The 22,341-nt window shown below is 33.5% G+C and overlaps 1 pseudogene; it reads right to left on the reverse strand.

The window, feature by feature from the left end:
• Positions 1–2,473: 2,473 nt before the first annotated feature.
• Positions 2,474–2,589, reverse strand: LOC112476897 (annotated as a pseudogene).
• Positions 2,590–22,341: the final 19,752 nt, after the last annotated feature.

Here is a 22,341-nt window from a genome sequence, read left to right on the forward strand (position 1 = left end):
GTACATGTGCTTTTGAGGAAGCAGGCAGCTATTAGCTTTTTCTGTTCAGCTAACTCCTTTATCATTCATCTTTTTTCTTATTTCTAAAAATTTTTTGACCTGTCTGCTCTTGTCTCTGCTACTGCTCTCTTTATCCTTGTGAGATTATGACTTTTACCATTTTTTTTTTTAAATCTCTTTACTGTCATCTTAGTTAGATTCCTGAAGACAGCATGGGAAAAGGCATCTGTGCCATTTGTCCCTCTCAAACAGATGTCTCTGAGACAGTATTTTGAATGAAGGGGAAATAAGTCTTTGCTCTTCGCCTTTCTCTCTACAAACTCTCTCCTTCTTTTCCATCTCATTTATGCCTTGAAAGGTACCTATAAAGTTCTCAACCAGCTGTCGGTTCATCTAGGCATTACTTGATATCAGCTTAAAGAATTAGCCTATGTAGGAACATTGCATATATATTTTTTTATACTCCCAAAGAAATACATTCTGTTTGCAGCAAGAAAAACAATACAGAAGGATGCAAAGAAACAACAGAATTTCTTTTAAATGAGAGTCTAAAAGGCTAAAAAACCTACCAAGGAATCAATAAATCTGGATTAAAAGTTCAGGCTAGGCCAATTACTCAGGATACAAGTCCATGTCCACTCTAAAAACCCAGATTAATTCAGAGAAACTACTTCTGTCTGAGATTCAAGAATCTGGTATATCAACCAAAAGTTTCCTATTGTAGATAAACAACTAACCGAATCAAAGAAAGGAGCATATCTTTTTTTCCAAAAGGTATTTTTTTTTATACTGAAGCTATTTTTTAATTGATTAGCTTAGGTGACATTTCTAAGTAGTGTCTCTACTCCAAAATATCAGGGGAATCCCCTAAACCCCCTTTTTAAAAAAATTTCTGAGTATCAGTTCAAATTTACAAAAAGATACATTTTAATAAAGCATTTCAGTTGAGGGCATAAAGACAGATTAAGACAATAACCTAATAGTAATTGTGTGAGGTCTCTGAGAAAAATTACTAAAGCAGTTCTTTGAATTACTATTTGTTCATATGCCTTAAAGCCTTGATAGCTGGGGAAACCTCAGAAACAACATAAACAAGTTCTTGAATGTGTTTATAAATCCCTGAAAAAGTAAATTCTTGAGTATATTATTTCTTCATAGGCAGAAAATGAAACAAACCTCCCAAATCCCAAGGAAAAAATAAGCAGTAATTAAAAATCTATTATTAAACAGTGAGAAAAGCAAAATTTATTTTTATGGCTCTCTGGAAATAACAAATATTTTTTAAAGCTACGTATGCAGCAATATTTACTATAAGCCAGCTCCATGTACTGAACACTCCCAAATGAAAATTTTAGAAATTTTGTCTGATGTTAAATCTTTAACAGAGAAGCTGACATAGTAATATTTTTAGGCCCCCTTAGGAAAATCACATTGTTCAGGCTTTCATCCTGTTTTAAATCTTAAAAAACAAAACAAAGCAAAACAAACTTCCTAGGTTAGATCATCTTTCTAGATTTGATCTAAGGTTAAAGAAATAATTTGCATATTAGATTCTATCATTTAATGACTATAGGTGTCTGGGGTGCTGAGCTGAAGGTATTGAGACACAGAAAAAAAATTCTGATTTAATCGCAGAATTTCCTGCATTACTTGAAATTTTAATCTTATCACATGTGTTTCTGAACCTGCCTTTAGGACCAAACCCTCAAGTAGGCCTGAAGTCTGGACAGGTTTCAGGAAGATCCCGGAAAGCTGACCTCTATAAACATGTTGGCAGTTGTCTTACCCTGGATTCATATCCTTGTTGACCAGGTAGAACTATAGTGTCTGTCTTTCCAACAGTTCAATGGTGAGAAGGAGGAACAAGAGGGCTTAACACTTCTAAATGAATGTACCAGAAACTTCTCTCATCTGGTTGTACTCTTTGTCTTCATAGATGGAATTATTACAGCTGTACATCCCTCGCTCCCTCCATAATAGTTCTGGGAGTCAAGGAACTGTTATTCGGCGTAAGCTTCTCCAAATGCAGGGAAGTTTGCAGGCTTATCCTTTTAGTTCAACATGGGAAATATTGTTAACGTTTTCTATCAAGATCCTGTTCTTCTACCTTTATTTTTTCCTTCAGTGTAGTTTTTGAATCACTTTGCATTAGTTTGCTCATTGGGAAAATCCCAGTATCATCTTGGACAGTGGATGACTTGCACGTCAGACCTCTCTACTCTCTAGGGGACGTCTTCTGTGACGTCTGTTTCCCGCGGGGAAGTGCCAGATCTAACCGTACCAGCCGACTGTATGTATCTCTTCCCAACTTTGCAATTGATCAAAAGCAAGTTGGTACTTAAGTCAACCATGGTGGGAGTGTTTACACCACTGGAATTAATCGTCTCTATGAATCAGGGCTTTCAGAGCCCTCTTCTCTCTAAGTGGGTGGTTAAATCTTTTTATTTTTTTTATTTTTATTTATTATTTTTTGTGCTTACAGCACCTGGTCTTCCTAGGTGGTCTCCCATCCGAGTACTAACCAGGCCTGACCCTGCTTAGCTTCCAAGATCAGACATCAGGCTTGTTCAGGGTGGCATGGCCGTAGACCATGGACCGTTACTCCACTGGGGCATGAACCCAGGACCTTCTGCATGTAAAGCAGATGTGCTAACCACTACGCTATAGAACCATGTCCAAATCTTTACTAGCATACCTCTGTCTCTGAATTATCTATATGTTTAATTCATATAAATTCTGATTTATTTTTTTAATGTTATGTTTTAGCACAAATAGTAAAAAGGATCCATCTGAAAATGTCTTTTCAAAGGAACTTCTCTAGTCCTGAGAAAAGATTCCATACTCTTCAGCTGATACCCAGTTCCTCACTCATCATGGTTAACTGTTTATGAAGCTGATTCACAGAATCAAGAATCTGGAAGTTGCACTGCTTCGGTGTCTCCCAAACATTCTAGCTTAAATTCTTTTTACTTTATTTTTATTATATGTTTTCTGAAAGATCTCCTTAGGAATTTGTTCAATCATATGTTTACTCCTGAATGATTTAGGACTATAAGAGTAAATTTGTTATTATTATTAAGTATTTTGGACACAATACCAGACACAAGAGATTTTATAATAATCACTCACATATCTTCAGTCCAGCTTAAAGAAAACTAATTAAAACTTCCTATCTCTTATCTCTCTTTAGTTTCTGCAGAAGTAGTTTATTCGTTTCATATCATTTTTATCATTTATATATTTCTTGATACATTTTCTACATAATATGTGCTATTCTATTATTGCTTTAAAATTTTAGGAAAAAGTATTATGACATTCTTTTAAACTTGCTTTTTTTGCTCAATATTAAATTTGTGAGAATTATCCAAATAAATACAAATAGTTCATATTTAGTTATTTTTATTGCTATATAATATTCAGTCTCAGGATATATGTCACAGTTTACTCATTCTTCTGTTGCCAACACATTTAATGCTGTTTGACTTTTTTCTTTTTATAAAAAAGTGATGTCATAAACATTTCTGTAGTTCTCTCTCTCTCTCTCTTTATTTCTTTCTCTCTCTCTCTCTCTCTATATATGTATGTATGTATATGTACATTTGAATATCTTAAAGTTTCTTTAAAATACATAAGTAGGGGTAGAATTACTAGAGAGTGGAGAATATATTTCTACAACTTTCTTAAATATTGCTAAATTGCTCTCCAAAGTAATTATAATAATTTACATTTTATCCAGCGGAATATAAGTTATTTTCTGGTTGTTACATAATCTCCCCTAAATGTGCTACTGTTAGATTTAAATTTTGGCTAGTATGGTGGATGTGAAATTAACAGAGTGGTTTTAAGTAAAAAATATTAGATCAGTATATTATTAAACACAAAGTAGCAGGAGAGCCCTAAACACTGGTATATTCATACAACAGAATAGCACTTAGCAATAAAAGGGAATGAAGTACTGCTACATGAAAAATATGAATAAATCACAAAATAGTGATAGAAATCATCACAATGGTGAACTCTCTTAATTGTAGGAAACTGCCTCACAAGGGTGCAAAGAAACTTTCTGGGCTAATGGAAATGTTCTGTATAGTTTGAACTTTGGCTGTTGGTTACACAAGTGTATATATTTGTCAAAACACATCAAACCGTACATTTAAGTTCTGTACATATTATAAAATATAACAAATTTATGAAATGTAAATTATATGCAACTTTAAAAAAGGAGTATTGGAAGAAAATAAAAATACAGATATCAAAAAAAAAATTGAATATAAATATTCGCAGCCTTTTCCGAACCTCTACATTAAGAGGAAAAGTCCTTAATTGCTTGTGTAGCTCCCAGGGTTACTTTCTATTTTATTATCATTTTTAAAAATATACATTGGTTAAGACAATGGAAGCAACTGTGAGGATTTAGGGAGAAAGAGTTAGGGGGATCCAGGTGGAGAGAGAAGGGTGATTGGGAACAACTACCTTGCCATGTGGTATAAGATACTGAAAGAGAGTCTCGGATAAGGAGATTTTAACACATTGTACACATGGTTAAAAATATAGTCCCTCTTTAACGCTGTCTAAAAGCAGCAGTAAAAATTTAAATTGCCTTCCAATTGCTCTTGGATGTCACACTGATGTTTTATCTACATGTATTCTCTCTGCTGAGATAGACTAGGAAACAGTGTCTCCTGAGACACACTGGTGTAACATGTTAAATTTTAGTATATTTTTATGACTATTCTTAAGACACATAAGATAAGCCTTAGCTTTTTTTTTTTCAAATGATAAGTGACTTATCATTTAACTAGCCACTGATTTTAAATTAATTATACAGAAATAGTTTGATTTTAAAATAAATAATACAAATGATCTATTTTATTCTGGACATCAAATGTATGTAGAATTTTAAGTACTATGTTATTGAAAATATATAAAAGCAGCTTTCTTTATTTGCTGTTGAGAAATCTTGCTATTTGTAATTTTTCCATAATTTTGTTTAGTTTTTGGATGAACAAATAGGAGAGGCCATTTAAAATTATTTCAGGTATGCTTTTTGTAAATGCACTGTGAGTTTAGGTTATCATTATTTCCATAAAAGCAAAGTCGGATTAGAGGTATTCCATCCCTGTATTTTATCATTTTAACATTATTTTTAAACTTGAATTATTTTAAAAAGATAGTTAAGAATTGTGATCTGGTAAAGATCACCCTGAAACAAAATTTTGGATTTTCATCCTTTTTATGCCTCTCATTATCTTATATTCAAAAATCATTCTTTCTTATGCTTCCTGCTTTTAATGAATGGTCTAAAATGAGTACACATTACACAGTTTATGACCAAAGTTAAAAGTAGTAAAGAAAAAAATTTTAAACCTCGACATTCCTCAGAACTACTGTGATGTCCAGTCAGGTACAAGTGAGTCATAAAACCATGAGCGATACTCAAGGGCATAACGGACCACTCATCTGATCTCTCTCAGGTCACCCCATGTTCCATCATAAAGAGAAGCTATTTAAATTTTGTTTAACAACACAGAAATGAAAACAGTTGTCACAGACTTTCTGGAATGCTTTGACTCTCTGCTGGTTATTCACAAATCACAGACTAGATAACTGGAAGAGTTGATCTAGTTCATGCTCTTGATCTTGGACAAGATAAAACCAGCCCTGTACACAGCATAGCCCTCTACTCCCATTTCCTAAGCCACATAACAGCATAATGAGCATAATGTGCAAAGATCGTGACATAGTAGACATAAACAAATGAGTATATTTATATATTTTCCAATTGATCAATAAGTAAATCAAGCTTTGGATCTAAGGTTAATCTGTGAATAATATAGTTAATAATAAAATGCACTCCTGGGTATTTATCCCCCCCCCAAAAAAAAACAGGATCTTGAAGATATATTTGCACTTCTGTGTTTATTGCAGTACTATTCAAAATAGCCGAGAGGTGGACACAACCTAAATGTCCATTAGTGGTTGACAGATAAAGAAAATTTTGTATACACACACAATGGAATATTATTTAGCTTTGAAAAATAAGGAAATCCTTGCCATATGTGGATATGTGGCAACGTGAATGACTCTGGAAGATATGCTTAGTGAAGTAAGCCAATCACAAATCACAGAAAGACAAATATTGTATGATTGAGATTATATGAGAGATCTAAAATTGTTAAACTCATAGAAGTAGGAAGTAAAATGGTGGTTGCCAGGGGATGGGGGAGGGAGAAAAACTTTGTTAGTATGGTAGATTTCATGTTAATTGCTTTTTACCACATTAAAATTACTAAATATATGTAACAAATATGATTTTGTGTTCACTATTTGTATCATTATATGAGTTTATGTGAGGGAATAAATCAGCCTCTTAGTAGGAGTAGCTTCATGGAGAGTTTGGGATTTCAGGGCAAGGAGTGGGAGTTATGGACAGGTCCTCAGAAAGCCGACTCTGAGGCCAACTTTAGAGTTCAGGAAGCTGCTGTGAGGAGTGCTCTTGGGATCAACACTGTGGGAGAGTGAAGGGAGTGGAACTGGGCACAGAAAAGCTGAGTTCTATTGCAACAGTAACCAGGCTTCCGCCAACTTGGCAGTTCGTGAGAGATGAGTGGCCTTTCAGAGATCATCCAAATAGGACCAAGAAGTCTAGGCCTCCATACCCTTACGTCTACCAGTCATTGGATGCTGAAAGCCTCTGGGAAGGGAACTTGACTTTGATCTTCTGTGGAGGGTAACTATGTGGAGGGGAGCTGGGAAGGGAAGCTCAGTATTGGGGAAGGAATATATCTGTCCTAGAGGGAAATCCATGAGTCAAACCAAAGTGCCCACTGAAAGGGATTGAAGGAAGTGGAGACAGGCTATTTAGAGAATAAAAGGATGCAGAAAGTGAAACAGAAAAGAGGGAAATGAATAAACCAAAGGTAGGTAGTAATGTTGCCTTTTTGAAGAACAAAAGATATGGTTTGGAAAAGGATTATATTTCTGAGTCCGAAGAGAAGTTTGCCTAATAGAGAATTTATATATCTGTCTGTATTTAAAGTTGTGGTGCTAGTCTAGGAACCTTGGTTTACCTGAATATGGTTCAATATATGTTGTAAACATATATTTATTTATGAAAACATGTTATTACTTATGAAACAATCTTCATAACTTTCTGCCACTAGACCTGTGGCTAGATATCTATATTTTCATGATAATTATCTATCTTCCTGATGCATATTTTATTTGTGTATCACAAGCTCTTAAAGAAAAAATTTCTTTACCCTTTAATCTCCTCTTGGAGGTTATAATGACAATTATATATCCTTCTTGCTCATACATAATACATGAATGCTACAGAAGTAGGTTACTGAAGTATTTCACTTATCTCCTGCATCACCTTTTCAGCTGATAGATAGTGAGTAGAAACTTAATATACCGATGTTTTCTTCCACTTTTATGCCCCACTTGCAAATCTAGGTTGTGTATAAAAGATTTGAGCTTAAGGAAGTTAGTTAATTTTTGGAATAAACAGTGTCCTTGCTCTGGATTGGATTCCAGTCCTTGCTCTGCTGTTAACTTTGTATGGCATGTAGACCAAGACGGCTTACTTTTCCTGGTCTCATTTATTATTTGTAAAGTGAAGTTTTAGATTGCATGATTTATAATGACACTGCCCAACCCTAATTTCATTGGCTGTTGAATGAATAGATAGAAGTTTTCTATCAATTCACAATATTCATTATTCGTTCAAAGAAAATGAATCTTTCCTGATTCACTGAAGCTCAATCTACACCGGTCATGTAGTGGTGCTCACCTAAATTCCAAACATTACACTTTCACCTGGTTTCATAAACTTAAATCCAGTTCAGAAGTGTAATAGGATCAATTATTTGCACTTATAAACTCATAATTTGTAAAATATAATAGTTTCATTATTTTCCACCATTGATCAAAAATTCCTATTCTGTTGCCACTGAAGGCAAGAAGAAACTCCCTTTCAGGCCCGTTTCTCTGTCCATTATTCTATGTTCCAAGTGCAAAGGCAGGTCTCATGTTCCCACAAGGACAAGGAGAGGGGCCCAGATTTATGTGTGAATTGTTGTGTGTCCTCAGGTCTCTCATGGGTCTCATGTCTCATTGGGCACCCACTCTGATGTCTATTGTGGTACAGATGGCTGCTCTGGGAATGTTGTGGTCTGTTTCCTCCCCTGCCGACCTCTGGGGACTGTGGAACCTCTCTATGGACTTGTTAGTTCTGATTTCTGGAGCTCTTACCTCTGACTGCTAGTTCCTTGTGAGGAGCACCTGATGGTCTTCGGGTACTAGCTGTGCATTTTCACCACGGCAGCCTGGAGCTGAGGTCTAGCAGAGTCTTGATTGCTACCTGTACCTCCCAATCATTTACAAGTGTTCCAAACATTGCCCCTCTGTCAGATTCTTTTGCCTCCCTGGGTGTTTTTTCTGAGTCTGGAGAATAGGCCCATATGTGACCAATTATCTGCTTCCTTCTTTAGGCCCATGAAAAACTAGGAATTTCCACTGTACTGATCTCACATCAGAAATAAATCATTTTGATAATCTTTGTCTTCTTCCAACTCATGATGCTAATAAGATATTTCCAGCCTGGAAGGCACATTGTCATATAAGACCTTCATTTAAGTTATCATAAAAATACCCCAGGACCCGCTGGGGACAGAAACCCATGGCTCTCGGGTTCTTCAACATATCTGAATGTTTTTAGCAAATTCTTCTATTGCATAAGCCTGAACATGAACATCTGCCCTTCTGTGCATTCTTTTCCCTCAGGATTCCCCTGGGACCTAGACGGTCTCTCCCACTCCCTTTTGGTCTGTCAGAGACTTCTACTGTGTTGATTCTGTTTTCCAACTTTCTGAGTGGAATTCATCTTTCACCTTCCCCTGAGACATGGTGGCTATTGATATGAAAGGTACTTTGGATAGTATTTGAAACATATTATTCCCACTACTAAAGCATACAGTTAAGTCCAGTGAAAACTGAAAGGCAAGCTTCTGCATCTTGCTTTAATTTTGATAGCAGTATGTATCACATTGTGTGTGCTGCTCTGACCCACTTACTGGGGACTCTGTGGGCTACTGGGCTTAAGGGCGGCCCTGAGAAGCTGTTGCAGCAGGTCCTGCAGGGCAAGCAGCTCTGTCATTTGGACATTTCGAACCAGGAGAATCAATTTTGCCTGAACTTTTTATAGTTGATTGGATTGTTCTGTAGTTCCTGTAGCAAACCCCAGTGAGAGAATTATTGTGAGGCCTCCAGGGCAGCATGTTTCAAATTGTGTGTTGTGACTCATTAGTGAGTTGTGAAACCCATTTAAGAGGTCTTGAGCAGCATTAAAAAATACAATAGAATAGAAAGGAAAATATCGGCATTCATAGGTTATAGTAAGGCGGCATTATAGATATTTGTTTATTTTGTTCAATATCTTCTTAGTGTGTTGCACTGGACTACAAATTAAAATGCATTTCTTATGGAGTCCTGAGGCCCCAGGTTTTGAAATCCACTTCTTTAGGATATTTAAGCGAAATAAGCTTGCTTGGTCAAGTTTGTTTTCTTTTAAGAAACGGTCTTGGCTCAGTACTGGAAACTAGAAGGTAGAGACTGGGTCCCAGATGGTAACACTGGAGGACCGTGTTGCTCTTCATGAAGGGGGCATTATCTGATCCCCCAGTGCATAAAGTAGGGCCCGCCTAGCACCACTACAGCATCAAATGGAGGTGGCATACCTGGGATCAGGCACCGATTGCTCCAGGGCACACAACTAAGTAATGAAAATAGGTTGTTCTCACTCTCAGCACACATCCTGCCACCTGTCCCACAACCCACAGCTGGAGTCTCCTGGGGAGTTCCATTTGACCTGTTGGCAGAGGGAAAAGAAGAGAAAATAAATTCTAGTTTACGGATGGCTCCTCCCAAGTTCTAAAATTGGCTAAAGGTAGATGTGCAACATAATAACCCCACCTGGTATGACTGTGAAGGACAACGGAGAATGAAATTCTTTCCAGAAATGAAAAGTAGGCAGAGCTTTACAATGGATTGCCCATTTTGCCTGGAAGAAGAGTCTGAAGTAATGGATAACATTATTTGCTTGATTTTCCTGATTGGTCTGAGATATGAAGATTAGGTACAAAGAAGGTTGGGGGAGAAGTATGTGGACGAGCCTAAAACATGAGGTTATTTGTGTTCCATGTCAATGTTCACTGCTCTGGAATAAATGTTTATGACCACCAAATTCATAGGTCGAAGTCCTAATGTGATGGTAGTTAGAGGGGAGCCTTTGGGAGATAATTAGGTCACGAGGGTGGTGCCCTCATGATGGAATTAATGTCCTAGTAAGAAGTGTAAGAAAGCTAGCTTTCTTTTTGCTCTCCACTGCTTGAGGACACAGCAAGAAGACAGCGATCTGCAATTCAGGAAGAGGGCCCTCATTAGATATGGGATCGGCCAATGCCTTGATCTTGGACTTCCCAGCTTCCAGAACTGTGAGAAATAACTGTTTAGGCCTTCCAGCTTGCGGTCATTTGTTATAACAGTCCAAACTGACTAAGACACTCTTCAAAAGTCCCTTTCTTAAGAGACAGCACTTAAAAATTGAATGGACAAGATTATGTGCTCTGTTGCTATCAGTCAGACCCATTCTCCACCCCCAACCTTGCTCAACAGTGTTCAAAGGTCCAAGGCAGCAGAAATGCATGGGTTTAATAATACGGACTTGACTTTACTAAGGCTTATCTACCATTGGAAGCTCAATTTGTCATCAGCAGAATTAAAACCTGAATCCATGTTGCAGATATTATTAGTTGCCTATTCAACAGTTATACCCTGAGAGAAGAGAGGTATATATAAGAACTATCTTCTCATTTCTTTCTGCCTTTGGATATTGTCACAGCATAGCATAAAGCTCAGAACTGGGGCAGTCACTTCACCACCTGGGGAGGAAAGCCAAGAGAGTCACAGAAAAATTCAACCCAAAGACCTGGACATCTTTGAGCTGCTAAGTTAACCATGGATTGTTGTGACTTAATAAAAGAAATCTTTATTGTTTTAAGCCACTTTTTATTGGGTGTTTTAGTTTCCTATGACCATTGTAATGAATTATCACAAACTTGGTTTTTTTTCTGGAGGTCAGAATTCAAACATCAGTTTTCCTGGGTTAAAATCAAGGTGTAGGCAGGGTTACATTTTTTCCAGATGCCCTAGGGAACAAACAGCTCCTTTCATTTCCAGCTTCCAGAAGGGCACTGCTTGCATTCTTTGGCTTGTGTCCCCTTCTGCCATCTTCAAAGCCAGCAGTGTAGCCTCTTCAAATCTCTCTTTTCTTCCTCATATTGCCTTCTGTCTCTGAAGCCACATCTCCCTCTGCCTCACACTTATAAGGACATTTGCTGATGTTAGAGGCCACCTGAGTAGTCCAGACTAATCTCCCATGTTAAGCCCCTAAACTTAATCATGTCTGCAAAGCTCTTTTTTGTCATGACAGGTAAGATTTACAGGTTCTAAGGCTTAGGACCTGGATATCTTGGGGAACCATTATGTAGCCTACCACTTAGGGTATTCTAACAGTTGTATCTGAAACCTTCTAATGTATGCTCCCTTTAATGTAGAACCATACATGGGCGAGGGGAGGGGGAACTGATTTTCTAGGCTCCAGGTTGATTATTTTCAGTCCCTTCTATCTTAGATGGAAATAATTTATCCTTCCCAACTTAATATTCTCATTCTGGATTTGCATTTTATACCACTTTCTACCATGTCATAAATACATCTATCCCTGAACTTATTGAACATCTAAAAGCTTCATCATAGTACTGTATGCAACATTGCTCCTAAACAAGAACTCATTTAATAGTTGAAAAAAGAAGGTGGGGGCTGAGGCTCATGGGATTCACTGGTCTTATCATGTCCCCTTTAAGTTAGAAGCTTCTGGTTTCCCAGAAAAAAGAAAAAGATTCCAAGTCGACTGCTTTTAAGTCTAAATGATGAAGGAAAAAAATCACAAAACCTCTAGCACTTAAATGTCATGTATTTTGCGCATTTACTTTCAGCTCTTTGATAATTTTCCATTAGTTTTTTAAATATCCAGATCTCATTTTGGCCATATGAGATGAACTTTTGCCACTGATACCCAAAGCTAATGATATGTTTGAACTGAAGACCTAAAGACCACCTTTAAAGAATCTTTGTATCATTTAATAAAATGTCTAAGAAGCTATTGAGACCCCCATCCCCCGCCAAAAAAAAAAAAAAAAAAAAAAAAAAAGAAAAAGATTATTCTGACCTAGTTATAGCCTAGCTGGGAAACTGTTTTTGCAAGATACCGTATGAACCAAAAGCTAATATGTACTGCCGAGTCTATCAGGCCAGAATATATTGATTCTAAGAGCAGGGGGTAAAAGTGAAGTTGGCAATTCTCATGTTACACATCCATGCAAAATGTTGCTTCTATCCTATGACTGAGATATTTTGGTTTGGAGATTTTAGGGGCCAAGGAATAAATGCCTTCATCATGAGACACATTAGGTTCTTCAAATTGAATCAGGCTACTTCAAGATTTTCAGTCAATGGATAAACACATGACTGTTCCCCATCCCCCCTCCAAAAAGAAGGAAAAAAATAGTAGTGTTTTTCTGGGGTGATTTATTCTATCAGAGGAAAATAGGCTTGTAATATGCAACTATATATATATATTTTTTGCTGTGCAATGTGTATTTCTATATATTTTATGTACAACGCCCACCCCCCACCTTTGTAGTTAAAATGTAACTTAAGCCACACATCAAGGGATGCAAGAGGTTAGGTAGGATAAAAAAAAGCTGTTTCAAGTGATGAGGGGCTCAGAGAGAAGGTGGATAGGTGGAAGACTGAGAAATGTACTGAGGACCTACAAGTTAGGCTGGTACTGAAGCTATTTAGAGATTAGAAAAATGATAGATATTGAACAGATGGATAAGGTGAGAAATATCAGCAAAGTATATGCTTTAATAAAGTTTCTCTTTGATACAAAATAAGTTTCTATTTTATTCAATGATATAAAAGATAAGAAACTGCTTCAAGGGTTTTAAATAGCAAACATGTATTAAAATAAAAGAAAAATTAAAATGAATAAGCTAACAGAATATTCTGGAACAATGTATTGGTAAAATCATGCTACAATGATGTAAGCAATAGACAGACTATATTTATTCAATGTGTATATTAAGATAAATAATATTTGATGGCTTTTGATCTTTTATATAATAGGAAGTGTTGCCATATATAAATATTACATATTCAAATGACGATAATGCCACAACTACATATTGATATGTTTGTTTAACATATTTTTATAATCTTTAGAACTAATTCTTCTTTAGGAACTCAGTGTACTCTAATAACTTTGTATCTGTTTAGAATTTTTAGTAGTTTGTCAATTTTGCTCTATTTCATTAGAGTTGGCTATTTCTTGACCTTGAGCTTTTTCCATTAACCAAATGTTCTTTGTAGACAAGTAAATTTGTCTCTTCTTGGAAAATGCAAACTTAACCTAAAAAGTTTGTCTAGAAGCTGTATAATTTATATTACAGTAAAATTAAATTAAACATCAATTTCTATAGCTATTGCATAATATTTTTCTAACAGCATTAGTTCCAACCCTAGCAACCAAATAGCAAAAAGAAAAACATATTTTGTGTGTTGAGGATCTTTGAAAGTCTATACTACATATATATCTGAATTTCATGCTCTCTTCTGCATTTCATAATGATACAAATTAATTTTTAAAATTTTTAATATACAATAGATGTATTACAAAAGAATTACTTGTTTAATGATAGCACAAAATATTTTCATTAACATCTCTCTGGTTTGCCAGATGCATGATGTGATTGTTTTAAAAACATCAGAAAACCTCTCACCTAATTATGCAAATGTAGTCAATGGACTGTGAAAGCTCCAAAGAGATTCATTTTAGTTTATGGAGTAAATAGGTATTTATTCATGATGGAGTTATTACAGTCTCTTGGGTAAATATTTATTTTAGAGTTACTCCTCCTCCAAAAATTTTAAATGCACTTACAGAAGTGTAATACACTTATAATCTTAAAATGCCGTTTAGTATTAAAACTAAAGAGAGGCTAGGTTAGTCAATGTTTGAATATCGAGAAGTGACCATTTAAAATCAATAAGCAATTTTACTTTTTCTAAGAATAATCATTTAAATACCTTAATAAATAAAGAATTATTGGCAATTGTTCCCTACATTTCTTCTCCCACCATAATCCTTCATGAAGAAAAAAGAAATGCATTTTAAAAGCAGCAATACTTGAAGGGATAACACATTTTTATTAATGAAAATTTATTAAAACTATAATCATCCTTCTAAACTTAATCCTCAAAGCAAGTGGAAAAACAGAAAGAGGCCAAATGTTTTCCTAAGCTATTCAATTCATACAAATTGAATTTCATTTGACTCATAAAAGAGTTTCTTTGTTGGATTTACACAATCATTTAAAATAACTAGTTCCTAAGTTCTCAGAGTGAGGGTCAAGTAATAAATACGTTTCCAATTTCAGGAGTCGTTTCCTTCAGATTTATCCCATACTCTCTAACACTGTATAGATCTGTAAGAAACTCAGTTAAGAGTATTATTGCACTTAAATATGGAGCCATCTTTTATGTCCATAAAGCTCCTTTTGAATGCAATCGGACCTGTGTGAGGGTAGAGGATAAATGAGATATGGGGAAAAAATGATAATCTGACCCTCAGCTTTTCCATTAAAAAATAAAATAAAATGCAGTATTTTATGTCTTGTGAAAATGATGTTGCTATGGAGACTGCCTTTATGAATCCCAATGAAACTGATGTTAGCAACATTCTTCTCCGATTTGACTTCCCATGAGTTAAGACTGCTTCTTCGTTCTCTAAACCTTTTTATTCTTTGTTGAATATGCATCTCTAGGGCAACAGAGCAAGGCATGTAAATCCATAAAATAGTCTTCTTTTCCTCCATAGCAAAGTAGAAAACATGGAGATAAGATATTGGCATTTTCAAGGAAAAGGATGCATTTACACTTTGTACAGAGAATATGCATAAAAATAGCTTTTCGTACTTGTTCTGCACAGGAGTAAAAGGAGAAAAGCAAGAAATTTAAAAATTATTTTTCCGTTTTTTTTTTCAGCTTTGTATATGGAAATACTGCAAAAATAATATTTAAACATGTTAAATTTGATCTCTGTTGATTTACAAGAAATAAAGCATACACTGAATTAAATTTTTTCAAATGCATTTTTTCCTTTAAATTTTATAGCAATAACAGATGTTCTGTTATTTGCTCTGATAAACAAACACCAATTTCTCTTTCTAAATGTTACTGCAACCCAGGTTATATTGTTTAGGAAAATGGGAGCAAAACTCAAAAATGAACTTACCCAAACCAAACCAAAATGAAAGTCTGTCTCTTAATGTAAAGATCGAGCTGAGAAAGATCAAAATATTTTTCTTTAAGAGTTTTAATAGAGTGTCTTACTTTAATTTATGAAGTTAATTTTTAAATATATTTTTCCTTTTAAACCTGGAAATTTGATTAATATAAAAATATCAGTTCGAGCATTTTCTCTTTTGAGTTTTCATAGCATCTAGTATACTTCTTAGAATGCTGGCCCATTATGGTAACAATTTGCTTTCCTTATCTATGTCTTTTCCAGACTGTGAGAGGCTGGGTGCTGGACCTGTATATTCATTGTCCTTCTGTCTTCAGAACATCATCTCTGCCCAAATCACTCTCTTTTCTCTGGACTCCAAATCTGGTCTTCAGAAATCTCCATCCACCCAGCCACCCAAGCATGAAATCCAAAAGTCATCTTAATCTACTCCTTTAATCTACTCATTCAAGTGCTTCCGTTTTTACTTCCTAAATATTTCTAGAATCTTGCCCTTACTCATCATCTCTTTGAGACTCTCATTACCTCTTTCACCTAAACTTTTATAGTAACTCTTTAATTGGTATCCCATTCTCCAGGCTTGACCTTTGCAAATTCCATCCACCAACCAGAAAAAGCCATCCATAATAAATTTGACCTTTAAAAAAGTTCATCTAAGGCTACTCGTATCTGCCCCTATCATATCAGGTCCCCATGACTTGGCCCTTGCCTATATCAAGAGCTTCATTTCCCTAATCCGTGCCCAACATTTTACTCCTTGTACTTGTTACCCAACTAAAGAGTTTATATTTCTCAAACATATATTCTCAGCCTGTGCTTCCTGCCTAAAATATTGTTCTCAATTTCTAAAAAAATCTAGCATGTTCTCATATCCCTGAATATGCAACAAAGATGTTACCTTTTGTCTAAAATCTTCCATGTATCACTTTGTTGGATTAAGTTTTTCTGCTCTTGGGAATTCCTGTATCCTATCATTTATTAAAATTATTTTTCCTAGTGTCTTTTCTACTAGACGTTGAATTACTTGATGGCCTAAATTATTTCTTGTTGACCTATCACGGTGCCTAATACATAGTAGGAGTTAAGTCAATGCTGTTAAACTGAACTGAACTTAAAGAAGAAAAAAATGCTTGGTTAATATTTATCATTGTACATTAGTATAATATGTAATCTCTAACAAAAAAAAAAGGTATCATTATGGGGGGTGTGTAATACCTCTTGCTGCCCTACTAAATGCTACACATAAAATGTTAGCGAAATTTCTATTTCTACAACAAACCTGGGAGAAGTAGTCATCTTTCTATCATTTTAGAGCTGAGGGGGAAAAAATGTAATTGCATATACCTAATAAGGGATGTCTTTTAAATTATGTGGAGATAAATTCTCATCAATATAGCCTCAAATGGGATAAGAGAATCTCTTGCTCAAGATTTAAACTAAAGTAGATATACATCTTCCAAAAGGTAGGGATGTGTGTGTGTGTGTGTGTGTGTGTGTGTGTGTGTGTGTGTGTGTGATGATGGTAAATTCTCTCTTAATTTCTTAAACTAACAAAGTTTAAAAATTAAAATGTATCACCCCTCCTCCCAATGTGAGCTTTTTAAAGCATTGCCTTAATGAGTAGAAAAGTGTTCAACAGGGATCATGCAAAACATCAAGCTAAACTGGCATGTGCTTCTGTGGTCATTTAAATAATTTCTACATAACTGATTATTCTCCCGTGGAAGTTTGTTGTAATGACCTTCCATTAATGACCTTTATGCTTTGTTAAAGCTCCAGGCTAAAAATGACTCTCATGGTTTTGGAACCTGGAAACCTTTAGAAAGAAGAAGACTGCACTGTGACAGTTATTCTGCTATTTTCATTTTAAATATTTTAGTTTTTCTCATCTCTCTATAGGAGAAGTATAATAGAAAAGAACGATCATTAGTTTATATGCTATAGTTTTGAAAAGTATATTTTTATAGTCAAAAATAATTATTGGAAATAACAGACTTTTTCTATAGTGCATTTTATTATCAATTTTGTATTTATATTTTATGCAATTGTGCTACTGCATATAAAATGATGCAGAAATCATTACAGAAGCAAATTAATGCTAATGACATGGAAGTAATTCAAATCATCTGTTAAAATTTTATCAGTAAACATTCAACTGAATACCAAATTTTGATAATGCTCTCTGTTTGGAGACTTTGATTTTTAAGACTTCAAAATAAATTTGAAAAGCAGAATGCATGCATGTGAAAATTTCCTTTCTGCCTCAGTCTTAGAGGTAAGTCACCAGTCCAATAAATTTGGTTCATGGTTGCCCATGTGGTCACACTGTTTAGAAGTGGTAAGATGCAATCAAATAGCTTTCTCTCACAAAAACTGACCTTGCAATAATGATTATTAACTATAGGAGAGTGGTTATAATTTGACAGTTATTCATATTGATATGTATAGCTCTAGTTAATGTGTTTTTAACTGCTTTATATTAATGTGTTTTTAACTGTTTTATATTACTTCAGTGTGTGAACATTCCATACATCTGCTAGTGAAATATTAAGTTTTGTTTTGTTCTTGGTCTTCTAGACACAATGATGCAATGAACAATTTCATAATCTGGTGTGTGTTTCCTTGTGCATTGTGCCACAGTTCCTCTAGGTTATACACCTTGACGAAGAATTGCTGGATGATAGAGCTTTATTCAATATTATGAGATATTGTCAAATTGCTTCCCAGGTTGCCCATGGCTATTTGTTTTCCTGTCACAGTGTATAAGAGTTCCAGTTGCTCCAGTCTTGCCCAGCCATGATGGTCAGATTTTTTTTCTTTTTAATTTTGCTTATCTGACCAGGATAAATGTTATAAATTTATCTTATAAATTTATAAATTTATAAATTCTTTTTTCCTCAGTTTTATAAAATTAAACTTATTTTCACATACATATTTGGAATTTCCTTTTTTATATCCATTAGCTATTTTTCTGTTGAGTTATTTGTACTTATTGATTCAGCTCACTTTTTGACACATTCTTTATTCAAATATTTTTTATCAAGTGTATGCACTGCAAATATCTTCTGCCTGTCTTGCAGTTTTTCTTTTTAAATGGTATCTTTTGATATTTAAAAGCTTTTCATTTTAATGTAGTTCAATTTATCCCTTTATCATTCATAATTTGTATTTTTTTAAATAAAAAGTCACCTATACATTGGTTTTAAATAGGTATATTCTTTTATATTAAAAAAAATTTTTTTTTCATGTCTTGTTTTTTTCACTTTAAGTCTTAATCCATCTTGAAGGATGTGTGTGTGTGTGTGTGTGTGTGTGCATTTGTGTAAAGTGTCACAGGGATTTATTTTGTTTTATTTGAGTAATCAACTTTCATAGCACTATTTATTGAATGGTCCCTTTATTTCCTCCTTGTTTGTAATTTTAATATTATCTCTGGCTCATGTATTCCTGAGAGTCTTTTTATTTCTGGATCTCTATTTGTACAATTAGTCTATTTGTTTATTCCTATGACAAGATGATTCTGCAAAGTGTCACAGGGATTCATTTTGTTTTATTTGAGTAATCAATTTTCATAGCACTATTTATTGAATGGTCCCTTTATTTCCTCCTTGTTTGTAATTTTAATATTATCTCTGGCTCATGTATTCCTGAGAGTCTTTTTATTTCTGGATCTCTATTTGTACAATTAGTCTTTTTGTTTATTCCTATGACAAGATGATTCTGCTTTATTACTTTAATTTTATCTTGGGCCTTGATATTCAGTAGAGACACTCTCTACCAGTCAAAATTAATATTTCTTCAAAATTGTCTTGGATATATTTGACTTTTGCTCTTCTAAATATATTTTTAAATCAGTTCGTTAAACTCATGTAAAATTCTGTTAGAACTTTTATTATAATTACATTTGATTTGTCTATAATTTACTGACTTGATATCTTCATATTATATGTTTGTGTCCATGATTATATTTCTACTTAATTTATAAGTTTTTAAAAATGTTTTTAATAAAATTGTATAGCATTTCCATATAGTTCCACTACAGATTTTAGTACACTTATTTCTAGAAACCTTATATTATTTGCTATAATTATAAAAAGTGTCTTTTATGTTCAATTATTATTTTCATCAAACTCACTGACTTTTATTACTTCTAATAATTTTTTTGTCTTAAATTTTCTCTGTACCTAATCATATCAGTTGTGAGATTGATTTCTTCCTGTCTAATCCTTATTTCTTTCCTTTGTCTTATTACTCCAGCTAATGTCAGAAAATAATAAACAGAAGAATGTTGTAAGTGTTCAGTCAGATTAGACAAACTATTTTTCTAAGAAATCTTGCAATTAAGTTCAAATTTCAAATTTATGGGTATAAAATTGTTCTGTGTATTGTTTTGTCAGAGTGTATTTTCATTCTCGCATTGTTTACTTGTGCCTCTACTTTTTTTTTCTGAAGAAGTTTTCTTAGAAGTTAATCTATTTAAGTAACTTTTTCAAACAAATAGGTTTTAGGTATATTTGTTAAGTTTATTTTATTTTTCCTCAGTATTTGTGAAAAAGATCATGCTCTTTTTCTTATTTGGGGTTTCCTTGTTCTTTTTCTAACCTCTTCATGTGCATGTTTTGCTAATAGTTTTCTGTGTTTCTATAAGAATTTATTACTATCAATTTCCTTCCAAGAAATGAGTTACCTAAATTTCACAGATTTTGATATAAATATTTTCATCATTTTTCAGTGTGTAGTATTGCCACTATGATTCTTCTTCAACTCAAAAGTTATATGTGTATGTGTTTTGTAATTTCAATGTGTTCATTTTTTCTCACATTCTACATTCTATGGAATGGTAATGTTTTTCCTTTGTTTACAGTTCATGTACATTATGTATTATAAGATGCAACCATGTATATATGATCAATAGATAAAATTAGTTAATTATACTGTTCCAATCTTCTGTATGTTTACTAGTATTTCATCTGCTTGATTTATTAATTGTCAGGAGACTTGTGCAAAACTCCCATTATGTGGATTATCATTGTACTTTGGCTAATTCCGTAAAAATTGGTTTGCTACATTTTAAAGGCTGTTTTAGTATGTCTACATAAGCTTATAGCTATTAATTGTTCTTAAATATATTATTTTTATTATTCTGAAATAACTTTTTTTTTACTTTATTTCTATCACATTTTCTAGCTTGTCTGATATTTTAAGTGTACTATTATTCTTTTCAATCTTCCTGTGGCATTATTACACTATAGATGTAAACTTCATAAATAGTATACAGTTCAGTTTCTAAATTATATTTATAGCTATCTGTCTTTTAAAAGCCATTTATTCTATTTATATTATTGTAATTATTCATATATTTGGATTTATTTCTGCTATATTATTTTGTTCTGTCTATTTACCTTGATTTTCTATGCTTTGCTATTCTTTTTCTAGCTTTCCATTGGATTAATGAAATTTCTTTATCCCTTTCTTTTCCTTTATTTATAGCATGAAATTTATGCACATTTCTAAATTTTAGGAATAAGTCCTGAAATTTGAATTTGTATATTTGGCTTAAAAATTATAAAATGTATTATCAAATGTACCTTTTTCTTGAACAATTCAAGTACTGAAAATGCTTTAACTATAAAAAAATTCTCTCTACTTTTGTGGGAACATTTTCCATCTTTAACTTATGGCATTTTCATTTCTTAAGTGTGGGGCTATGAAATAGTGGTCTTATATTTTGGTTATATTCAGATTAAATATAAGAACAAGTAAAATAGACACAAATACATATATAAAATTACAAATTAAAATAAATTACACAAAACTTGAAAAATAATATAAAAACTCACATGAATATATGCCTTATGATAAAAATGTAAATTATCAATATTGAAACCCGAAGGGAGAAAAAATAATTAGAAGAAATAAAAGAAATGACATAATTCTCAAAGAGCTAATACATATGAGAAAATAACAATACCAGATAATATTACCAAACAGTTTTTCTTAGCATTAAAGAAAATATGTTTCTAAATCTGTTTAAACTATTTCGGGGATAGAGAAAAAAGGAAAGCTTTTCAGATCTTTCATGTAACCAGTATAACCTTGATTTCTTTTTTTACTAGAATTTGTATTTATTATAGCCATCTTATCTTGTTTGTATGCACACTAATCTGAGAGCTACTTCCATAAACTAAAGATTGAGAGATTTGGTGACATAAAAATTATTTTTATGGCAAAAACAGAGAAAATGTCATTTGAATGTAAATACATACAACAAAATAGGGAAATTATTTATATCTGACATGATAAATAGTGAAATTGATTAGCTTACATGGAACTTATGGAAATCAATATGAAAAAGACCAACTCCATAAATTCTGGCCAGAGAGTAAAAAGGAGTTCAAAAAAGAAATATAATGACCCGTTGACATTAGCAAAATGTTCAAGCTCATTTTTGAACACTCATGCTTTTTTAAACAGAAATTTAAAAATGACATTCCATTTCTTACCTATTAGAGTGGAGAGATGAAAGTAGTTTATATTACCTACTGTTATGAAGGAATAAGGTGGGAAATAGTTATAAATTGGTGAGATATTCTTAAAAGGCAATTTAAGGTAATATTTTTCAAAATAAATATGAACATGACATTTGATATAATTATTTTACTTTGGAAAAACTGCAGATACTTTTGCGCAGGTACATTTAAGATATAGATACACAAATATTCAATCAAATATTGTATAAAAGTATTAAATAGAAGTAGTCTAAATGTCCATTAATAGAGACCAATTAAATAAATTATGGTACAGCCTGTTGATGAAAGAAAGACAATTGTAAAAAGAATAAGATGTCACAAATAACTTTGAAAATAAATCAAAAATTATATGAGAAAAGACAAGTCCCCAAACACAGG

The sequence above is a fragment of the Pteropus alecto genome, unplaced genomic scaffold (genome assembly GCF_000325575.1).
Source record: "Pteropus alecto unplaced genomic scaffold, ASM32557v1 scaffold81, whole genome shotgun sequence".
In the NCBI taxonomy this organism is placed as follows: domain Eukaryota; kingdom Metazoa; phylum Chordata; class Mammalia; order Chiroptera; family Pteropodidae; genus Pteropus; species Pteropus alecto.